The sequence below is a fragment of the Oncorhynchus mykiss genome, chromosome 25 (assembly GCF_057628025.1).
Source record: "Oncorhynchus mykiss isolate SJ-2025 chromosome 25, ASM5762802v1, whole genome shotgun sequence".
Taxonomy (NCBI): Eukaryota; Metazoa; Chordata; class Actinopteri; order Salmoniformes; family Salmonidae; genus Oncorhynchus; species Oncorhynchus mykiss.
In genome coordinates this window covers 40,422,070-40,444,544 of record NC_143046.1, presented here as the reverse complement: position 1 = coordinate 40,444,544, position 22,475 = coordinate 40,422,070, and the positions used below count along the sequence as shown (strand labels likewise).

The window sequence follows — 22,475 nt, the reverse complement described above, 5'->3', positions numbered from 1 at the left end:
TGACTAGTTGTGCATGGATGCTCATGTGTGCTAGGCCTTTATGTTACTTGCTATATGGCAAACAGATGAAAGCGTGTACATTTGACATAATACAAAGGATCATAGCTGACTTAAGCACGGTAGCAATGACTTCCAAACCTCTCTCACACGGACACACAAACCTGAACTTTGCTACATATCCCGATCGTTATCTCTTCATCTCCCCTTCTCTCTCAAGTAACAACAAAGCCACACAATTATGAAAAACACACACACATCCCACCCCCCCCCCCTCCCTTTTCCTCCTCAAGAAAAGAGAGAAGAAGCCGATGAGTGCAAGAGGTGGAGAAAACGAGAGAGCCGAAGGAATAATGGGTATTCTCTGCTGTGAACCTGAGCCTTGAGTGGAATGAGGGTGGGGAGTGAAGAGAGAGAGAGGGATATAGAAAAAGAAAGAGAGAGGCTCTTAGACAAATTACACCTCATTAGAGACTGCCTTGCACTGTGCCATTATGTCAGGAGCAATCCTTTTTCATTTGCAAAAATTTGCCTGGAATTCTTCGAAATTAGCCTGGCCTCCATTATCAAACATGGGAATCTGATTAGCTCTTGATTATTCTCTGCCTCCCATGCCAATGTTTCCTCATGTGGCCTGTGCTGGTGGCTGGAATCTTCGCTAGCCTTTTAGTAACCCCCGCCAACACACCCAAACAAAAGCATACAGGTCTACATACGCTATTATGACATAAATTAGTCATCCTTTGACCAATGCCCATCTCTGTGATCTAATACATGTTTACTATGCTATATGCAGTACTTGTGCATATGATGTGATATTCATGTTTGTTTTGTTTGTATGACAATGGAATAAAATAGCATTGTCAAACATTCCGATTTGTGTATTGTTACCCTATGCTCTTCTATATGATAATGTTTTAAAACTAAAACACAGGAGTGTAGGCCTATACATATTCAATTTACCATCACGCTCCATTTAAGCTACTGATTTTACTGTCACAATGCCCCTATTAGACCATGGTAAATACCTACTCTTATGATATACCCTTATTCACTTGGGTTTAAATATGATTATTGATTATTTGATTTGATCATTGAGAAGCAAATCCAACTGTAAATCCATCATCTTATCAATTGATTGGCAATGTGAGGAAGACGGTGACAGATTCCCCCTTCTGACAGAACAGTTGGAATGGTTTCCCCATTGCTAAATAATCCCTCCAATTAAACAATTACAACCCGAGGAGAAATTGAGTTACAAGGGACCCCGTGTATCCACCCCTTCTTCGCTAAACATAAATGAACAAAGACACGCTTGATTTTTGATGGTTTCATCAACCTGCTGGAATGTTAAACACAAATCTTGAAGGGCAACTTCACGGTTTGGTCTGCCATTTTGTATTGGCTATGCTGCTGATGAAAGCAAAACAACACAGTTTATAAGAAAATGAGCTTTATTAGGCTACATAGATTTGTAGTTACTGCAGAGACAACAAATTATGTTTTCTCAAAAAATTGTCCAACAACCTCTCTTCAAAACTGCCATCCCCTGTAAGACGCAGTATAACAAATTGATTAGAAAATACCAGATGTATGGTTCTACATACACTAACGTTCAAAAGTTTGGGGTCACTTAGAAATGTCCTTGTTTTTGAAAGAAAAGCACATTTTTTGTCCATTAAAATAACATCAAATTGATCAGAAATAAAGTGTAGACATTGTTAATGTTGTAAATGACTATTGTAGCTGGAAACAGCTCATTTTTAATGGAATATCTACATGGGCGTACAGAGGCCCATTGTCAGCAACCATCACTCCTGTGTTGCAATGGCACGCTGTGCTAGCTAATCCAAGTTTATCATTTTAAAAGGCTAATTGATCGTTAGCAAACCATTTTGCAATTATGTTGGCACAGCTGGAAACTGTTGTCCCAATTAAAGAAGCCTTCTTTAGACTAGTTGAGTATCTGGAGCATCAGCATTTGTGGGTTCGATTACAGGCTCAAAATGGCCAGAAACAAATAACTTTCTTCTGAAACTCGTCCGTCTATTCTTATTCTGAGAAATGAACGTCAACATCAACAGTGAAGAGTCGACTCTAGGATGCTGGCCTTCTAGGCAGAGTTCCTTTGTCCAGTGTCTGTGTTCTTTTGCCCATCTTAATCTTTTGTTTTTATTGGCCAATCTGAGATATGGCTTTTTCTTTGCAAATCTGCCTAGGCCAGCATCCAAGAATCGCCTATTCACTGTTGACGTTGAGACTGGTGTTTTGCTGGTACTATTTAATGAAGCTGCCAGTTGAGGACTTGTGAGGCGTCTGTTTCTCAAACTAGACACTCTAATGTACTTGTCCTCTTGCTCAGTTGTGTACCGGGGCCTCCCACTCCTCTTTCTATTCTGGTTAGAGCCAGTTTGCACACACAGCATTGTATGAGATCTTCAGTTTCTTGGCAATTTCTCGCATGGAATAGCCTTCCTTTCTCAGAACAAGAATAGACTGACAAGTTTCAGAAGACAGTTCTTTGTTTCTGGCCATTTTGACCCTGTAATTGAACCCACAAATGCTTATGCTCCAGATACTCAACTAGTCTAAAGAAGGCCAGTTTTATTGCTTCTTTAATCAGAACAACAGTTTTCAGCTGTGCTAGCATAACTGCAAAATGGTTTTCTAATGATCAATTAGCTTTTTAAAATGATAAACTTGGATTAGCTAACTCAACGTGCCATTGGAACACAGGAATGATGGTTGCTGATAATGGGCCTCTGTACGCCTATGTAGATATTCCTTTTTTTTTTTTTATCAGCCGTTTCCAGCTACAATAGTCATTTACAACATTAACAATGTCTACACTGTATTTCTGATCAATTTGGTGTTATTTTAAATGGACAAAAAAATAGCTTTTCTTTCAAAAACAAGGGCATTTCTAAGTAACCCCAAACTTTTGAATGGTATTGTACATAATACAACCATTAGGATAAATCAGAGGGCATCCATCCTAAATGACTTAGCATTATCTTAGAAACTCCTTTCATTTCCAATTCAATTACATGGGTTTGAGTGGCTGAGGTAGAGGGATCAGTGGAGAGCTCGAGTGTGACATAGAAATAGAACATCCAGATAGTCCCGCTACCATGAGACATCGCCTTGAATTACAACATCCATTCTACTAACTCTACTCCCACCCATCTGAGACCTACTGGGAGTATGTGTCATAGGGCAGACTGGAGCCACAGGACATAAGCCCATCACTCCACCCCCTTCCTCCCTCCCTCCCTTCCTCCCTCCCTCCCTCCTTCTCATCCCTCCAACCAGGCTGTACTGCAGTGTACCGTGTAGCTGCACTGAGCCTGGGGTCAGTGTAAAGCTGGCTTGGTAGGAGATGATTGCAGCCTAATTGTGCCATTGAGGGATGTGGTGCACTGGGGTTAGTATGGCCTGCATGAGGTCTGTCTGGACACTGTGGTGGACCATTGGGACTAATGCATTTTCAGGATGACAGGGATTCCCCAAGCTTCAGTGGGAAGGTCTCTGTGGAGCAGGGGTCAATGGCTGACCAATTGGTCTCCTGTTGCTTGGTGCAAGTGTGGCACTTCTATGAAGGCCTTTTGATTAGCTGGTGCCCGTTTGGGATTCTTGCTTATAGTTATGGATGAAGGGATGTAAATAAGTATTGTCCCAGATGTTGTCTTGTTTTGCCTCTTTGTTTTCTACAGTATATTGCCTGAATAGTATATCACCCTTCGGTTAGATTAGAATTTCAATTTTTAATGTTAAGATAAATAATATAGGTTGTTACACACTCAGGCAAATACAAAAAACCTGCATTTTCTGATATGCAAATCATCCCTTACCTTCTACCCTGGAGGAAGCTGCGTGATCATCAGCATCTTTCTCCATCTCCCTCTCCCTCAATTCCTCGATCAGTTGTGTGTGAACTGTACGCGTCTCCCCACATCCTCCCCTCCTGTGGGCCCTATCCAGCCCTCCACTCCCTGCTATTTTCACCCCCCCCCCCCCCCCCCCCCCCACACACACACACACACACACACACACACACATTCGTCGCTGCACTTATTAACTAGCCTCAGACGGCTGGTGGCTCAATGGCTAAATGGATTATGGAACAACAGAGCACCTTCCCCTCTTCGCTTGCTTGCCTGAATCCTCGTAGGCGGTGGCTATTGAGCGGGCCCAGGCCCTCCACTAGCCAGGCTTTATTGAGGCGTCTATGGGGCTTTATGCTGCCAGCGCTCGGCCTTGCCCTCGCCTTCATCAATCATCTGGGCTCCAGGGCTGCTATCACAGCGGAGACAGGCCTCCAATGCACTGCAGCACCCATCCAGGAAACTCTATAGGACAGAGAGAGAGAGAGAGAGAGAGAGAGAGAGAGAGAGAGAGAGAGAGAGAGAGAGAGAGAAAAATGAAAGAGCATCAGTCTGTTGGGGTGTTTCTTAGCCTGCCACTTGTTTCTGGGGGGTTTGAGTGCCATAGAGTGCATGACATGACAATGCAATGATTAACAAGGGTTGGGCTATTGCATATCGTTTAATCATAACGTTGTGAATGTATATGTCATAATGTTGGTCCCTATGTATTCCTGATCACAGTGATAGTAAGTTATGATATGAATAATGATAATTTCTGTTTGAAAATAATGACTTTGTTCAATAATAGATAGACCATTAACAGATAGAGACCATACTGTGTCTATGCTATAGGATATTGTGTAAAGCTAAATGAAGAAAGGTTATTTAGGGATAATATGTCTCATATAGGCTAAGGTCTGTCGGTGTTATCACTTTCCCCATTTTTCAACATGCCTCAACAGTATGTTGAATTTTACTCTGTGCCTAACTTTTTTAATAAAGATTTTTTTTCCCTCCCCTTCAGCCGTACACTCTCACTCTCTCCTCCCTGGTGGAATAGCCTAATGCGATTATAGTTCTATTTTACAGCAGACGCCAGGGGCGCAATAAAAGGAGGGGAGCATGGAAACGGGACTTCAGCCATCAGTTAGATCTCTATTAGCAGCCAATGCAGACCTCACCGCAGAAAATACTGCGGCCGGACTGCCTCAGCCAAGAGCCGAAATGAAAAAAATGATTCAAGCCCGTCGACAAGCTTGAGTCAAGTCTCCATTGTTTTGGCCAAGTTGTTTTTCTATAGCCGATACGATATCGTCTTGAGTGCTAGGATTATAAAGGCCACTTCATGCGGGAGCAATGGCCTTGTGATCTGCGGCGGTGCTAACATGTCAATGTGAGATAATTAGCTGCAACAATAAAGGAAATAAATGGGGAATGCCTTAGAGAGACGTTTGTCTGAGATTAAGGGCTAGATTGTATCAGATCCGCACTAACCGACAACCGCATAGTGGTTGTTTTTGGCCGTGTCGGAGATCCGTCAGAGCTGTGAAATCCACAAGCAGCTCCCGGTATTAGCCTACACCTAAAGTGGACATTGGCTGCACAGAGTCTAATTAAGAGAAATCCCATGCAGCCTTGTTTTCAAGTTGAACACTTAGATGTAATCTACACCTCGATTAGGCTGATAATCCTCATCATTTTGTTTAAGAATTTCTAAATTTGACCGTCATTATTTCTATATAGCCTAGGTCCACAGACTTTCTCGTTCTGAACTCCTAAGGCGCGTGGGATGGGTGTGGCTTTGTGACAAGGATCACAAGAGCAGATGCTCACCAATTTGACAGCTCCAACACAGTTACACCTCTGACACAGTCAAAGCATCAGCCATGCATGTGTCAGTTATCACTGGTTAATGCTGATTGAATCTAGGCCTAATTCGTGATTGTAAAATGAGATGTTTCTGTCTGTTTCCTGGCTAATTTGCTCTAACAGCACAACGGTGATGGGAAGGTTAGTGATCTTCAAAACATCCATTCGGGTCCCAGGGACTTCTAGAGTTGCCTTCAAAACTGGCCACTAGGGGCAACAGTGAGCCAAGTAAAAGCAACACTCCATTGCATGTTCAATCCCAGTGAAAAGCAACTGTTTTTTGCTTTTCTGTTTTAAGCCTTTCCCAAACCTTAACCACTCTGAATTCATTCCTAAACTTAACTAAACTTAACCCTATTTTAACCCTATACCACACCTTAACCCTTTAACTTCACCAGATTTGAAACCCCTAGCCCAATGGCAGTTTAGTGTTTGGTTTCACTTGAGTTAGGTAACAGTGGCTTAACTTAAACATTAAAAATAACTGTTTTACCTTGACTTCAGCCACAGATGTTTGGAAAAACGTGGACAAATGTCAAATTTACAAAGTTAAAAAGTGATATATGGGATTTGATCCACTTGATTAACCAACCCTAGCCTCCCATTAGGACAATTTGTGTTGTTTTGTGTGGAAACTTAATTCAGAACACTCTCATGTGTTTATAATGCATTTGTGTCATGTGTGAATTGGTCTGTTCTGTATTTATTATCTCATCTGAAGCTACCTCTGAGAAAAAGTCATTATATTCTCGCTGATCTTTGTTGCTATCAGACTCAGAGCAAACTGATTGTCTGATTTCACTTTGTGGGAAAATGTCTCAAATACATGTAACTATTGTTATACTAAACAAGTCATGGAAGAGACACTGTTAGGGCACACGAGTATGCTCTGCTCGTTCTCCATTGATGAAGAGAGCATGCAGCTTGGTCTTGCAAAACTTTCCCAAAATTCACAGGTTATTCCAGAAATCCCAGATGGAATATTCTTGAAATCAGGTGGGAATAAGCAGGAAATCCACAAATCTTCCAACCAATTTCAAGAAAGTTAGGAGAATTTTGCAACCCTAAATAGTTTTTTCCCCCTCATCATTCTACTCACAATACCCCATAATGATAAAGTAAAAACAGGTTTTTAGAAATGATTGCAAATGTATCAAAAATATAAATACATTTTTTTTTAAATCACATTTATATAAGTATTCAGACCCCTTACTCAGTACTTTATTGAAGCACCTTTGGCTGTGATTACAGCCTTGAGTCTTCTTGGGTATGACGAGCTTGGCACTCCCATTCTTCTCAAGCTCTGTCAGGTTGGATGGGGAGTGTCACTGCACAGCTATTTTCAGGTCTCTCCAGAGATGTTTGATCGGGTTCAATCAAGTCTGGGCTCTTGCTGAGCCACTCAAGGACATTCAGAAACTCCTGCGTTGTCTTGGCTGTGTGCTTAGAGTCGTTGTCCTGTTGGAAGGTGAACCTTCACCCCAGTCTGAGGTCCTGTGTGTTCTGAAGCAGGTTATCATCAAGGATCTCTCGGTACTTTGCTCCGTTCATCTTTCCCTCAATCCTGACTAATCTCTCAGTCCCTGCCGCTGAAAAACATCTCCACAGTGTGATGCTGCCACCACCGTGCCTTTCCGTAGAGTAGGTGCCAGGTTTCCTCCAGACGTGACGTTTGGCATTCAGGCCAAAGAGTTCAATCTTGGTTTCATCAGACCAGAGAATCTTGTTTCTCATTATCTGAGAGTCCTTTTGGTGCCTTCTGGCAAGCTCCAGGCCGGCTGTCATGTGCCTTTTATTGAGGAGTGGCTTCCGTCTGGCCACTCTACCATAAATGCCTGATTGGTGGAGTGCTGCAAAGATGGTTGTCCTTCAGGAAGGTTCTCCCATCTCCATAGAGGAAGCTGGAGCTCTGGAGCTCTGTCAGACTGACCATCGGGTTCTTGGTCACCTCCTTGACCAAGGACCTTCTCCCCCATTTGCTCAGTTTGGCCGGGCAGCCAGCTCTAGGAAGAGTCTTGGTGGTTCCAAACTTCTTCCATTTAAGAATGATAGAGGTCACTGTGTTCTTGGGGACCAAGATTCAATGCTGCAGACATTTTTTGGTACCCTTCCCCAGGGAAGGGGGATGCATCGACGCATTCCCGTCTCGGCGCTCTACAGATAATTCCTTCGACCTCATGGCTTGGTTTTTGCTCTGTCAACTGTAGGACCTTATATAGACAGGTGTGTGCCTTTCCAAATAATGTCCAATCAATTTAATTGACCACAAGTGGACTCCAATCCAGTTGTAAAAACATCTCAAGGATGATCAATGGAAACAGAATGGGTCTGAATACTTATGCAAATAAGGTATTTCTGTTTTATTTTTGTTCTATAAATTGTCAAAAAAATCTAAAAACCTGTTTTGATATGTCATTATGGGTAATTGTGTGTAGATTGATTAAGAAAAATAATAATTTAAGCAATTTTAGAATAAGGCTGCATGCAACAAAATGTGGAAAAGTAATACTCGGAAAACTTCCCGAATGCACTGTTTAACCATTCATTGACACCCATGCCATGATTCTCTAGTCTAGGGATGTGCTTGTCACAATCTGCAAACAAGACAACATAATTCTTGCATTTTAGGTTTAAATAAATATACATAACATAAAATAAACAACGTTTGTGTTAGTTCATGTTGTTTCAGTAGTCCTATAATCTTAAAGTTCAACAAAACTAAAGTACCCAATCTTTAGCAGTTTCTTAGTAGGCCTAAAGGTTCGTATTTCTCTATTTGTTCAATCAAAGGATGGCAATTTATCATCAAGAGGGACAGCTTCGTATTTTCTACCTAGTTCTCTGAAGCCCAGACCCAAATCCAGCATTTTTATGGAAAACTGCAGTCATTTTGATTGATGAAATCTAAAGATGTCTAAAACAATGCAAGAGATCCCCAACTGTGGCGCGCCGAAGGGGTGCTCCACTGTTGTCATTGTTCCGCACAAATGGGGAGCGTTGGGAGAATACGCAAGAAAAAATAGAGATTTCAGTTCAAAAGGAATAGAAAAGTAGCATTTCTTTGCAGGCAGTGGGAAAGTTTCAGAAAACATTTTCCACTTCACTCGAAAACAAAGCTAGCTTTGGTCTTCTCTTGACTAATTCAAACATATCGGCTTGCATAGGAATAGGATATAAAGAATAGATTATTTTACTGAATATGAAAGTCGTTTGTTTGCATGCGTGAGTGCCCGTATGTCTCCAATTGATCCAATAATAAAAATGGTACGTTTCATGTGTCCTATATAAAACGATTATAATATTTGACTATCATGGAGCCCAGGGTATCCCAAACTCGGTCCTGGGGCCCCCCTGCATGAACGTTTGGGTTTTTGCCCTAGTGCTACACAGTTGATTCAAATAATCAAACCTTGCTAATGAGTTGGTTATTTGAATCAGCTGCGTATTGCTAAGGCAAAAAACAAAACGTGCACCTTGGGCTGGACCGAGCTAGGGAAACCGTGGTGTGCCCTACTGTAGATTTGTGACACATGGGTTTGTTTCCTTGGCATGTAATACAAATAAATTAAATAAAGTACCATGTACATTTGTTTTTGATTTAGGCCTACTTGTACTTGCTTGTTTTCCCTTCTGTCTGTCTTGTTTAGCGGGACACATAATGTAACCTGCCTAATTTCCACGTTATATTATTAATACCAGGAGAGCGTGGCATCCTTATCACCCGCCGGGAATATTTTACTTAATACCGCGACACCCAAAGGGATCAATAAATCTCCCTTTAACTGCCTTCTCCCTCAAAACTCCTTCAGGCGAAAGGAGGCCGTGTCAAGATTGCGTTTGTGTGCCAGTGCTTAGGACCAGCTGCTCCTAAAGACAGACAAGCCCTTGTCAATTAGCCAGTGACAAGCAGGTCCTCTGGTTGCCTAAGGCGCTCCACCACCCAGCTAGCACATTTGGTTCCTTGGAAGTTGTGGGAACTTTTGCTTTTGATTTCAAATTGGTTGTTGGAACAAAGCAATACATTTCCTGACCATTTAAACTGAACCTTTTTTACAGGTTCTGAGAACAGAAGGGAAAACGTTGCCTGTTCTGGGAACATTTATTTTCAGGTTGCAGGGAGGTTCTGAAAACATTTTACTCTGGTTCCTTGAATTTTTTTCTTGGAGGTTTTAATTCAGCTCTGAGAATGGAAATTATAGGTTATTGAGTTTTTTTTTTAAATAACTTCCTTAAAAATTACACTGAATGTTTCAATATAACTTTTAATAACACTACTAGCTTATTTTGAGTTAGGTTTTGTTTATAACTCTAAGCACAGATAGAACACAGACATTATTGTCCTTTGGCATTTATACATGTTTGTTTATTGTGATATGGCATTTGTGGGATTTGAATGGAAGATATTTTATTTTCTATCTTTTGAATTATTCCACTGCGCCGCCAGAATACAAAGCTTTTCATTTGAGTCTATTCAAACAAACCCCAATTTTTAAAGGAAACAAGCACTCATTAAGATCAGGTGTGGTCAATTAGTGTGCGCAGCCAACACATCTGAGCACACTTAACAAGATAGAGGATAGAGATAGTTTTGTTGAAGCTGACAACGAAATGTATATGTTTTCAAATAACATTCTTAGAACGTTATCTGAACGTTACTAAAGTTTTCTTGTGTTTTTTTATGGAACATTTTCCATTAAGAAACTGGTGGGAAACTTTATGCAGAAGTACGGGAATTCCCACAGAACAACGCTGTTCCATAATGTTTTTGGCACAATTTGAGAACATGACTTTAAACAGAACCCTGAGTAACCTATAGGAAACACTATGCTTATGTACTGAAATTCCCGGAGAAAAACATAGATTTTTAACATTCTCTGTATTACTTGAAAACATTCCTGTCAAAATAGTTGGAGAACCTTCCTAGAACATGACCAAAATTTAAATTAAATGTATCCATGTTTGAACTTTTGGGAAAGGTTCTGTTAAAGTAATGGAATATCAAGAAAACTAAGTATTTTTATACCAAGAAAATGTTCCTTAAAGGTGCTGAGAACGTTCCAAAGCCAAGCAACTATCATGCACCATTCCCAGAACGTTGTGGGAAGGTTATATGCAAAATAACCATAGGACAACCACGCTCTCACCAAGCTCTAAGAAACATATGGTTCTCAGAACGTTATGTGCTAGCTTGTCAGCTAGCCGTGTACAGTCCCTGCAATTAGTATACAATTCTGTCTGGACCTCCTTGGAGCACACAAGGAGGTCCAGACAGAAATAACTGGATAGGCCACAAATTACACTGCGTAATATACCATTTTAGCTGCAAGAGAAGGAAATGCTGGAATAGAAAGAAAATTGAGACTTTTTTAGGCTTAAATTCAAACATGAAACTGTGTTTGGTTCCATGAGACTATTAACAAATTTCAGTCCAACACTGTCACAATACTGACATCCCATAGAACGATTGCTCACCGCGAGCCTTTGTGGCCGGTGTCACCGCTAGCAGCTGGCGGTGCCATTCTGAGCCACGGACGGTGCCCTTTGGCCCGTGGGGGGATGGACTTCGGACAGGGCGGTCCAGCCGTTTCAACAGCGCAACAGAAGAGCTAAGTTTCCAGCAGGACATGCAAAGTCCAGAGTTAGAACACAATCCAAAAAGCTCACCAGGCCTGCCGACTCATTAGTACGAGCGTTTATTTAACCAATTAGCAAGCTGGGCAGTCAGGGGAGGCTTGTATTCGACAGGGCATTGATTTTGAGGAATATCCAGAGTTCAAAGTACAGGATGGGGACACGGCAGCGTCGCCTGGTGCGGCACACTGAAGTTCAAGAACAGTGCAAACAGCACATGCCAACAATGGGGGGACACACACTATTCAACTGTGGAGCCAAAGAAGTCCCAACGACTGCAAAATAGAGAGCGAGGGGGGAAAGATCCCCAGTTAAACATGGGAAAGTTTAGGGAACGGGTCGGCGGGTCAAGAAAAGTCAACAAGAGAGCAGTCTTGATGACAGAAGGAATTTAATATCAAAAATACATAAATCTTCGAGTAAGGGCAGGCGCACAATGGGCACAAAGGGGGCGAGTGTTCCGAGTCAACGTAGATATGTAGTTGGCGGTAAAATGGATTAGGCCAAGTTGTTAACATTTAACACAAAACGTTGGCACTAGAATAGAAGTTGGGTGAAATAGAAGGGGGTTCCCTGTAGGCCATGGCGGTCTACAGGGAAGAAAAACAGCTTATGGTTTTGCCTCGAGGCTAATTGGAGACAGCCAATTCCACTGAGGGTGGCTATTTTTTAAGCACGTAAAAGTTGCTCATGCGAAAAAGTGCGCTGGCTGATTAAAAAAATGTATACAATGTAATAAGCTATATGCAAAAAGAAAGCAAAACCTACTCGCAAGAGCTATGAGTTAATGACCAATGAATGATATGTCAGGCCTTGCAGGGCCTTCATGCTGGAATAGTTCGGTGCACTGAAATGCATCATCAACCTAGTTGATTTTATGAGTAATAAAATTGTCACAAAAATTGGCACATTTGGGAATAACGGTACTTCACCATCTGTAAACATGATGGGGTGAATGGTAAAAAAACGAATTACATTTACATATAGCAGCCAATACCAAGCCCCAATCCAATCGTAAAATTCAAGTGGCGCCACTTGTGCCTCCTCTCTCCAGTCCTTAGAAGATGCCACACACTGAACAGTGAGTGACCATTACTGCTGAGAACTTCATCTGACCTTCGCCAGTTTCTCAGCGGTTGGCTGCCCTCACCCTTCCTAGCCCACACTAGGTCCCCCAGCAGTCGCCAACAACCCTGGATTCCATAATTCTTCGACGAAAAGGCATTATTAGGGAAATCCTTCCTTTTTGACAATTTAATAGTGAAAACTAATCATTTGCGTGACACGGGACATTCATCTCGTCATAGCGAGACAAAGACGAGGCCTCTTCGCATGTTGAGTCTGGGATCCTGCAGCTAAGACATGGCTCTATTTTAGGATAAAGTGCACAATAAAAGCATTGTGACCGCTTAATGGTTATGTTTGTGAAACCAATACCAGTGTATTAAGTCGATTTTTACTACGGATTAGAAATCTAGCCTAACCCACAGAACTCACAACTTTCATGTTCCGTTTTCAATTTAGAAGAGGAGCGAAATGGTATCTGAAAAAAATAGCTATCTTGAAATGCGTAAAAGTAAGGACAACATGATGGAGAAAGCAGGGGGAAGATAATGGTAGGGTGGGACACAATTAGGACTACTTTCTGTAAAACCTGAAACAATTTAGTGGTTCCAAATCATTTCCCAAACATTCTCTTACGGGATTAACAGGCCAGAGAAATTGATCCGCTGAGACCTCACCTTTCAGTGCGCCTCAATAAAAGAGACATCAGCCTCGCGCGACGACTGTTTAATTTTTAATATATATGCAATAAATGTTCAATTTGTTTCCTGAAATGACGGGAAATAATAACGTCAAATTTTAAAGCCATCCATTATATGACAACGATGTGCTTGCTCTATTGCGTGGCGCTTGATTAATTCATTTTCTGATTGTGTTTGATAAAGCAATAAAGATAGCGCTTTGATCTTGACATTGTGCTCTCCACGGGGCAGGTAGACCAATTCCCCTTTAGGGGGAAAATACTATGCAGGCATAGGCAGTTGTTTAAATATGATCAATTATTAATTTATTAATTCGACGTTATTAAGACACGCCATATCTGGTTGCCCCAAATGTCAACACCAAAATAGGTCTACAGATAAGGGCCCATATTTTAGGCCTTTACCATTAGATTGGCGATCCGATCCAAACGAATAATTCGTTTTTCAAGAATGTCACACACTACTTTAAATGTGTATGCCAACACAAATTGTATATGTCTTCTACAGTGAACGTGTCCTCTGCTTAAAATGACCTACAATAGGCCTACACACAATTTAGTTCAAAAACATCATAAGAAATATGGCGATTATGGTAGCCTTCCGGCTACCCATACCATTATCGCCAAACGAACAAAAGTGGCCTATCAGCATGCATTGGCCACTGCACAACGAATAAATCAAATACGCCTTAGATTGGGTAATATTCCTATAACCATTTGATTAATACTATCGTATTCAACCAAAAGGAGGCCCATGAGCTAGAGGGACGTGACTTAATAGTCGAGCAACCCTGCGCGCCCAGATGAGTTGTGGTGACAGCCCAGGGCCTCGTTTCCTAGTTGCAATGTAACTTAAACATTGCGATTATCGTACCAGTTGCCTCCTTATTTTACAAGCCAACTTTTTAAACAAGCACGTAGAGAACGTTCGCTAAGTCCATCGTTAACAGATGGTCTTTAGACCATGTGTCGACACTGACAGGATCGAGAGAGAAACATCAAAGCTGCTCTTGGATCAGCCTTCTCCACTCAAATCTTACCTTAACATTATAATTATTCCATAATACTGAATAAATGATTGTCATTATATGCAAACATAGTTTGGAAATATGCACTGGTAGCCAGGGAGGCATTTCTTTGTTTGAATAATGGCCCATGTCAACTCTGGCTGACTTCTTTACAATACAATGCAATACAACTTTGTCCATTAGTTACAGAGAACAACACAAATATGTCTTCTGCGCCATTCTCAACCTTGGAGGCTCCACAGAGGAGGAGCATCCTCCTCAGTTAATTTCAGAAAAATGTAAATAGTGAAACATTTAAAAAGTTATCTTTTTAAGATACAAGTATACTAAATATATTGTCAACACATCAACAAAATATTTATTAAAACACACTGTTTTGTAATGAAGGTCTACAGTAGCCTCAACAGACTCTGTAGGGTAGCACCATGGTGTATCCAGAGGACAGCTAGTGTCCACCCTCCCCTGTGTACTATGACTTCAACACAAAACCTAGGAGGCTCATGGTTCTCACCACCTTCCATAGACTTACACATTACAACTTCCGGAGGATGTCCTCCAACCTATCAGAGCTCTTGCAGCGTGAATTGACATGTTGTCCACCCAATCAAATGATCAGAGAATGAATCTAGTCCTGAAAGTATAAGCTACAGCTAGAGCACTGCAGTTCATAAAATGTGGAGAGTACTTGACTCAAAGAGAGAGAATGACAATAGTTGAACAGTTTTGAACAAATTCATTTCTTAAAAAATGAAGGAGAAGCTAGAGAGGGAGAGCTAGCTGTATTTCACTGTATCTTTTTCCATTTCACTTTCACTTACTAAGCTTGCGAATGCAGCTAGCTAGTTTCATCTACTCAAACACCCGAGCCAAACAGAGAGGGACGCAATGTTAGCTAGCTGGATATGGCTATCCAACACTGGAACTCTTCCAAGTCAAGGTAAGCTTTTGGTTTTATTCAGTGCTTGATTTGGACTGAAATTGGTGCTGGTACTCATTTTAGGTGCTGGTACTGTTTATATTTGGGTTCAGGAGCTCCACAATACTTTTGAACTAATATTCTAAAAGATGAACATTAGCTCAAGCGTTACAATATTGAAGGTGCTGGTACTCAGCTACGGTGAGCTCTTGCCCAAGTCAAGCACTGGTTTTATTAATTTATTGCCACGAGACCTGCCAGTGTACACTGCTTGCTGACTGTACACTGTACTGCATGATTGTAGTGGGTATACTAACACATTAGTTCTAATAGCTATGTTTACCATGACATTAGCTAATATGGTGACAAAAAAATAGGCTGTGTGTAGCAGTTATGATATGAAGGTTTGGCTTGGAGACGTTTTTTTGCCTGGTCACAGACAGCTGATGTGCTGTGCACTGAAGTCCACAAGTGAAAGAAAAAGATGGGAGGAGGTGTGAGATGGAATTATACAATGAGCAAAGTGATCATACTGGTTGTATATGGCTGCTATGAAAGTGAACTGTGTTTTTGCATGTGATCAGGGAAACGGAACAAAACGGGGATAAACATACCCAAATTTGTCCAATAGAAACTTGTTTGCAACTGTTGGACTTATGATTACAGCCGAGATCAGCTAGATGCAGGCAAGAGTGTGCATGCTTGTATTGTATGTGTCACTGTCTGTCACCTTGATTACTCAAATTTTTCTCTCGACCTGTGTGCACCTACGTAGTAAACTAGGCTAGGTTGGCTAGGTTATAGGCTAGGTTGTAGCCACCTCATAATGGGTATAGGGAACCTTTTAGTATCATGTAGAGGCCTAAACCTATCGATGTTACATTGAGCTGGTTGAGTGGAATATGAATGACAGTCATCCAATATGCTGTAATAGAAATAAGGCCATGCTCCTTAACACAATGATCTTTCTCCCTCATCTTAAACGGCACTGACCGCCACTGGTTCTCAACAATAATGAGTCTACATACAAGGAGTACCAGTACAGAGTCAATATGCAGCGCTACGAGGTAGTTCAGGTACTTGAGGTAATACAGTATGTACATGTAGGTAGGGGTATAAATGGCAAGGATAGCAGCGTATAGCAGGATAGAAGCGTATGTGAATAGTGAAAGTGTGTCTCTGTGAGTGTGGCGTCAATATTCATGTGTGTGTGAGCGTAAGCAGTGTGTGTGTATGTGTGTGTGTGTGTGTGTGTATGTATGTATGTATGTATGTATGTATGTGTGTATGTGTGTATGTGTGTGTGTGTGTGTATGTGTGTGTGTGTGTGTGTTGGAGTGTCAGTGTAGTATGTGTGAGTGTGTGGGTAGAGTATAATGAGTGTACATAGAGCCAGTGCAAGAGAGTCAGTGCAAACAAATTAAAATAGAACATCTATAATAAAGGGGGCCCATGTAAACAGTCTGGGTAGCCATATGATTAACTTTTCAGAAGTCTAATGACTTAGGGGTAGAAGCTGTTCAGGAGCCTTTTGGTCCCAGACTTGGTGCTCTGGTACCTCTTGCCGTGCAGTAGAAGAGAGAACAGTCTATGACTTGGGTGGCTGGAGTCTTTGACAATCTTTAGGGCTTTACTCTGACACCGCCTGGTGTAAAGGTTCAGCCCCAGTGATGTACTGGGCCGTATGCACTACGCTCTGTAACACCTGAGGTTGGATGCCGAGCAGTTGCCATACCAAGCAGTGATGCAACCAGTCAGGATGCTCTCAATGGTGCAGCTGTAGAACTTTTTGAGGATCTGAGGGCCCATGCCAAATCTTTTCAGCATTATAAGGGGGAAGAGGTGTTGGTCATGCCCTCTTTACGACTGTGTTGGTGTGTTTGGACCATGATAGGTCCTTTGTGACCTATCATGCTGCAGTGCAACACCCCTGGACGGAGAGAATGCTGCGGGGTTAAGGGTTTTGCTCAAGGGCCCAACGGTAGGGGAATGTTTTGATGATGTGAACCCAGCAGCCCTCCAGTTGTCAGATCAATTCCGCCTGTTTTTTTTCCAGCACCCGGCCCAGGTTACCTACTGCCAGCACAGTATGGATTATCGTCTGACTGGTTCCAGAGGATTAGACAATAGGAGCAAAAACACGAGTTAATCTTCAGAAATAAGCATGAGTTAATCTGACAAAATGAAGACAAAATTCTGTGCATACATATAATTATTATGATGTAGAAAAACAACTCACATACAGCTGTTGTCAGCAGCAGCCAAAACACAGATTATCTGCCTCTGATAGTTCTGGGTTACTGCCAGACTGAGGAAAAACATAGTATGTTAAAAGTAATGTAATGCTTAACTAGGCTTTTGAATCACCAATACTTATTATACTTCATATATTATAAATAATTTATGCATAGGCCTACCTCCTCTCAGTCAGCAACAGTCTTCTAACGGCTTCATGAAACATAGTCCCCTCAATTGATTCCACACTAAAATACTGAAATAAAACTAACAGTTAGCAAATGTCCTTTGTCAGATTGTGTCTGTAGCTCCATTTGGTATAACCCGTAATAAAAAACAATGTTTATTTGAAACAGTAAACATTAGCCGGCTAGCTTGTAAAGTGGCAGATTAAAGTAAATCCTAGCCTAGCTCAGCGTTTTCTGTTTAATGCTAAATTAGCCAAATAAGTGCTGTGGCTAGCTAGCTTACAAACGTGCTCAAATTCTAATAACATAACACAGCCTATAGTTTATCATATGAATTTGCCTTCCTATATTTTAAATAAATAATCTACTTTGCTTACCTTAATACATTGAAAAATAACTTGCTTATGGGCACGGTTCAACCACAGTACTCTTGCTTATTCATGCTAGAATGGCAGTTGATCTTTCATCTCGACCAAAGAACAAAAATTATCTATATTGAACCCCAAATATACATTTTTCTAAGTGTAGGAGCTGATCGGTTGTCCGTAGGCTATTGTGGAATCATTGTCATGTTATGGTAGATTTGAATGGAGAAAAGTGATCTCAAAGCAGCAGTGCTTTTCTTTCGATCCTAACAGTAGCGAACACATGGTCTAACAACAGACTTAGCGAACATTCTGTTTACATGCTTGTTTGGGAAACACTCTTTCTTAAAAGTTGGCTCATAAATCTAACATCTCTCACAGTCTCAAGTCAGAATTAGACATTCATCCATGCTTCTCAAATATCAAATTTCGAAGTTGTTTCAAATGTCAAATGTTGAAGTATTTAAGGTTAAGTTCAGGCATGAAGTCTAAATTCTTAAGGTTATGCATTCAATCCGAATGGTTGATGTAAGGGTTAAGGTATGGAATATGAAAACAAAAATATCAAAAACAACTTTATATTGCTGCACCTTTGGAATCAGAGGTTTATAGCCTACTTGAAGGTAACAATGCTCAATGTTGCCCCTAGTGGCCGGTGTCCACGTCGTCTGCCAATGTCCTCAGAAATGAACAGAAGTCGAACACTGATTTGACCTGGCTGCATAAATAACGATGCATCTGGTACCATCATTGTGATGCTTAGTTACATCGTAACTAGGAAAAGAGGCCCTTATCCGATCAATTTCATAGGTCCCGTTTCCCGATAGCGATGGAATTTAGGCTTACGGGTGTTTTAAATATGTATCTTTCGTACAACGGCCGAAGATGTTTAATGCGTTTTCCAAAACACCATGCAGAGATAACTTTGGGCTAAGTGCGTCGTTGAGGCATGTATAGATAGATACTAATAGAATCGAAAGAAAGGCGCTGCTCTCGGGATCATCCTTCTCCACTCAAATCTTACCTCAACATTAGAATAATTACACAATACTGACAACGGATCAGCTCCTAGAGAGATATTATCACCAATGGCTGCAAATGTTGAGGTGGCTTGTTCTAATGCTTACCCTTATAATAATGCACTAAATAAAGATTCGGCACATAATTGCGCACATGTTAGGCTACACATCATGAAATATAGCCTATTGAGGTAGAAATTGCATACAGTTGCCAGATAGCAAAATTAAATACAATTAAATAAACATTACATTGATTTCTAAATAATTTAAATATATAGGCCTATGTAGCCTATACTGTAGGTAGGCTATTTATATTTTAATGCAGGCATCTCGGTTTTCATTTGAAGCATATTTTTTATCCTTCACTTGTTTGTAACAATTGCATAGACATTGGCAACTTCATTGTGATGTTATCAGCGGTCACAGAGACAGATAATCATATTGATTTTATGTTTAGCAGAGATCTTCTGTGTATAAAGTGACGCGGTAGGGAAAAACGCATCGAACGACGCACTTATCTCTTCTGCGAGTGGTCTGAGGCAGTCGGTAAATAACGAGCATTTTCAAGTGCACCTTTTGTAACGACAGTTTTGGGAAACCGCTTGGAGATATAACAATGCTCCTACGAAGGTTCTAACGAGGAACTTAGCCTTCAGATGCTTTTGGGAGACCGGGCCCAGGCCATTCAGCTAAGAAACAAACATACAGTACCTCCCCAAAAGAAAAATACTTTATTTTCTAAATAAAGCATTTATTCAATGGGCATCGTTTGGCTATCAAGTCAAGCATAAGGAACAAGATATTAGCCTACATAACACATAATTTGTAGCCTGTTCACTGGTCAGCGGGTTTTCACCCGCATCCACCACCTTAAGTGTTCTACATTTTGTTAATGCATGTTTATAATGACCTTTTTGTCTGCTTGACCATGCAAACATATTGCCATGCAAACATATCACCATGCAAACGAATGCCGCAACAAGAGCTGCCAATTATTTACAGGCTCCAATCAGAAATCAGCATTTATTGCATTATTGTATATTTGTTTTATATTTTCGAAGCAATTCTGAAAGTCCGCTATTCTAAATAAATAGCATTAATATAATGCTTGATCCCCCATTAACAGAGCTAATATAAGGGAAGGAACTATAGATTCACCCTTATCCCTTTCCCCCCTTCCACCAAACCAAGCCTTTTTACACGTCTTCCTCGCTTGTGCCAATTTTCGTTGGTTTCAGCCCATTCCACACCCTGTTTCTTTTGGTCAGATACAGCTGCACAGACCTATTTTTGCCGATTACAACTACATTCCTTTTGAGGTAGCCCCCCCGCTTATACCCTGTCAATCGCACGTATGTTTTCTTCTATGTCTCGACGCAGCTTCAACAGAAAACGTATGACCCTTGTTGATTGATCAGTTTTGAAATAGGTTAAAAAGGTTAAAGGTGGAAATAGTTAAAGTGCGGCTTTAAAGGTTTCCCTGGCAATTGCTTTGTTTTTGCGAAAATGCTGTTATTTTTTTGTCATTGGTGGTAGCGATTCGACAGCAGAAAAAGTGGGTTGCTGAACGAATTGTTTTGCATAAAAAAATAGACAATTGTGGACTAAATCAAATAGATACAAAATTAGGAGTCAACAAAAAGCCTACATTTTATGACACAAAAAAAAATGTAGCCCTACATCATTTGCCCCTTCCACATATTAGAACATGACGGACGGTGCAGACAGACAGGTGCGTCTGAACCCTCACGCTTTTATGGAGTTTATGGAGCATTTCTTCCCCTGCACTTTTGCATTGCAGTGAATAGAAAAAGGAGAGGGCCTTTTCATCGAAATCCTAATATCACATTTAAGCAACAGCAATGCAAAAACGCTATATCTTGGTGAAATAATCAGAACGCTAAGCCTAAACTGCTTTAATGCAGGAAAAAATAATTTATTTTCCACCACAGAATGTCTAGATTTTTCCACATTTACATTTTGCAATGCATTAATTCACTCTAAGTTAGGCTATACGCTATAATGACTGTGGTTTAATGATATAGGGTCCTTGAGGACCTGACGCAGGATAAATATCATGCACTGCAGTGCTCATATATTGATGTTGCCATATATTGCGATTCCCTCCGGGAATAATGTTTTTTTTAATAAATCATGCAGCAATATACTCTTCCATTCGTTAAAGGAAAACGACATACATTTCATAGTTCGATGCGTAGTTAATGCAGCGATTCCACCAATAAAGCACGCTGTCTTATAGCCTCGGCTATAAAACTACAACATTTCGTGTAGATTATGATGTTTTAATAACAGCAATACGAAAATGGGCTATAGAAAAAAAGGGCAAAAATACACATGCTATAGCCAACTTACTGTGACGATGTCCTGCTTTCCCATCTCAGATCTTGTCAAATGTGGTGTGTTTTGTCTCGACCATTTCTCAGAGATTCACTTAAACAAGTGGAAACTTAGTGTCCTGCACGATTTTATACACGATGAGCCGTCAGTAATGGGATTATTAAACAAAAACGGTTTCAGGCGCTGGCGTTAACCTTTTTTAATGCCTAATTAGGTTTTGCAACGAAATAATTAGATTCAGTATTGCACTGCCTATATTTTCTAATGCTATCTTTCCACAATCTCATCATTAGGCTATATGACCCTCTTGTCAATCATATTTAAACATATATTTAGTGTCAGAGTACAGTAGATGATTTAAAAACATGTTGGCATCAAATACAGCATTATAGACGAAACGAATTATCCTACACACAGCGACAGTCAACTCCACACTGCAGAGGGGCAATGGACCCAACTGAAGGGCTGACCGCGCCATCTAGTGAAACCATAACAAAACATAATTGTTCTGTGAATACAACAATCACATGGCCTCATTTACAGGTTCATTGAAATATTAAAAAAAACTGATTGAAAAGCATGCGGACAAGGGCACGGTGCTGTCCATGGTGCTGAAACCAATCTGCAGCTGTTGCCTGGGCCACAGTCACTTGATGACTGTTTTCACCATGGTCTCTGATGCTTTCCAAGTGATTCTTGCTGTTCTAAAACCCATCCAGCATCTCGGTATCACAAATATTCGCTGCAGTCAGTGCATATGTAGCCCTAATATCTGTCTTTTCAACCAGCCTACTCCCTTGATGTCACAGATCTCAGCCCAGGGCTTGATTGCATTTACAACAGATTTCAAATCCCTCCATTCCTCCACAACAGCTTTTCAAACGCTGGGAGAGGAAATCACATTGAAATTGTTATCACTGTCGCTCTCATCAGTGGTGAAGATGGTCTCAAACTTTCCAATTGTGTCAATAGGCCTAAATAATCAAACCGTAGGTCAAACCTAGTTACAATGTGGATTTATTAGACATGTTAGCCTTTGTATTAACCTTATTATCCTGCATCATATAATCAAATGTCCAGATTACGCTATACTAAATATAAATTAAATCAATGGTAATTGCAGCTAGATATCACAGCCAGCCCTGCACGTACCATTTATTAAGTAGAGGGCAGCATTGAGGTCAATTTTGCTAAAGGCCCAGTGTAGTCGAAAACGTGGTATTTATGTGTTTTACATA

The 22,475-nt window shown here is 40.8% G+C and overlaps 1 long non-coding RNA gene across 1 annotated transcript; it reads right to left on the bottom strand.

Annotated features, from left to right (window-relative positions):
* Positions 1-17,311: 17,311 nt before the first annotated feature.
* Positions 17,312-21,653, bottom strand: LOC110505151 (uncharacterized). Its single transcript, XR_002470697.3, has 3 exons — positions 21,253-21,653; positions 17,490-17,563; positions 17,312-17,380 (listed from the first exon to the last, which is right to left on the bottom strand). It is a non-coding gene; the product is annotated as an uncharacterized LOC110505151 (long non-coding RNA).
* Between the last annotated feature and the right edge of the window lie 822 nt (positions 21,654-22,475).